This window comes from Ixodes scapularis, unplaced genomic scaffold (genome assembly GCF_016920785.2).
Source record: "Ixodes scapularis isolate PalLabHiFi unplaced genomic scaffold, ASM1692078v2 PGA_scaffold0__279_contigs__length_252992795, whole genome shotgun sequence".
Taxonomy (NCBI): Eukaryota; Metazoa; Arthropoda; class Arachnida; order Ixodida; family Ixodidae; genus Ixodes; species Ixodes scapularis.
This window is the reverse complement of record NW_024609835.1, coordinates 113,739,151-113,741,224: the sequence shown is the minus strand read 5'-3', so window position 1 is coordinate 113,741,224 and position 2,074 is coordinate 113,739,151.

Sequence of the window (2,074 nt, the reverse complement as noted above, 5' to 3'; positions counted from 1 at the left end):
AGAGCGTGCAAGTCCCAGCAAACGAAAGGGCACCTACCAGTGAACGCCGATGCGGTTCCGGTGCTCCTCCACCCAGGTCCGTATGAAGAGACGGTGCTTGTCCGTCGGACGCTGTCCGTGACTTCTTCGCGCCCAGTGTTCCGAGATCCCGGCTTCCAGCAGACGTCTCGATGCCACCAGCACTCCTCGATCAGCAGCCCTGCATACGCATCCTGCCGACTGCGCCAGTGAGGTTCTTTTCTTCTTTGATGGTGATGTTTGATGCTGATGCTAGCTGCTTGATGTCAATTTTGAAGTCTTGCCTGTTGACGAGGATGTCGAATAACGCATCACGGAGACTTGACGTCAAGAAGAACAAATGCGTTTACTAATTAAGAGCGAATATAAAAATTACAAGAGCAGAATTTTACAGAACAATCATCCTTGCCGGACACGGCAGGAGTCTTTCGGCAAGACCCGCTCCGGGAGCGTATATCTGGTCACTCCCTGGAGCTCGTACAAAAAACTCTCCTTCCCCAGTCCTCCTCGGGTTTAAAAACCCATGACCGCAACCTGTTCCACCCAATCACAGTCTAATACCCCTCCTATTGGGTGCAGTTGGCAACGCCCTCATAACATACATACGAGAGGTCACGTACCCTTCCTCTGGGGCCCGAACGAGGACCCTTGGGTGATCGCTGGTCTCCGAACACCGGAAGGGTCGCAGGAAAAGGGCCCGAACGGGCACCCTTTCCACGTGTGGCGGCGTCGACGTAGTCACCTGCCAAGGCGGTTCTCCAAAGAGAAGATGACGAAAGCCAACACGAGTCGGAAGCCGAAAGCAGTATCAGGAATCACGGCCTGGCTCCCCTTGAGAAGCAAAGAGAGCCGCCAGGACGGAGAAACGCGGTGCGGTGAGGACCGGAAAGGCGAACATCGTCGGGTAAGAGAAAGAAGAAAGGGACCCCGACGAGTCGATCCCAGATGCTGTCCGTTCGGATCACGTACAGGGTCTTTCCAGGTGCACTGCCGCGGGCGCGCAATGATCGGGACCCGACACCGCCGAAGAAAACACCTCACCATCCACCCTTGTGAGCCAAAGCCGCCGTGTATACAAACGGAGAGCCGCCTTCGAGCGGCGGCTTCAGGACACACGAAGCTCTTCAAATGGAGCGCCCTTTCGATCGCCGCCGCGCATTGCGCCAACCTCACATGGTACTTTACAAAAAATGTTTTAAACGTTTTCTTTTTAGTTGCCACAGCAAATTCCACTTATAAGGCTATTGCTCAGCATGTTTCTTTATTGTGAGTCCTCGTTCGTAACACAAGTACCTTCTCTGTTTGTATTTTGGCACAAAGCTGACAAAACACAAGCGACCTTTTGACCTTGCGAGGCGGAAGGAGTGTTAGGTTTACCAGGGAGTAATGTGGTAAGCTGGGCGAGTTGGTAAACGTTGAACATGGCGAAAAATTTCGCACAAAGAGACAAGGATCTCTTTTGTCCTTGTCTCTTTGTGCGTGATATTTTCTTATGTTTATCAGGGAGCCGCAAGCCGCACCAGGGCCCCTGAAGAGACGCAAGAGGCTCTCTAGCCACTGTTCGGCTGCCCCTGTCATGCACCTATAATTGGCGTCAACTATTGTGTGAAACCTTGGCAAGACTAGCGTAGCTTGCACGGTGCTCTCCAGCCGGACGATGTTGCGAGAGCATGTGGTCGAGGCTTCGCTTTGCATTTCATTCCCATTAGCTCGGGAAACTAGCTGACAAAGTTGAAGCACTGAGGTGGCTATGCTGGCCTTGACAACGTAGAACAAAATAGTTGATGCCGAATATAGACGGGTGTGCGTGATCGGGAAGCTCAGTTTCCTTTTAAATGCATAGATTGTTTGTAGTTCTTCCTGCAAGTCGTCGTCATTATTCGAGGTTACTACCTTGTTGCCGAAATCCCGAAGTTTTGATTGTCTGTGAAACATTTAGCACAGAGAAACTGCCCAGGCGAGGATGTAAGAATCGGCCTCCACAGCACGTCGTCGTGAATTTCAGTTCACTTTTAACCGCTGGCAGGAATACAGTCTCGCAGTTCTTTTTAATTCC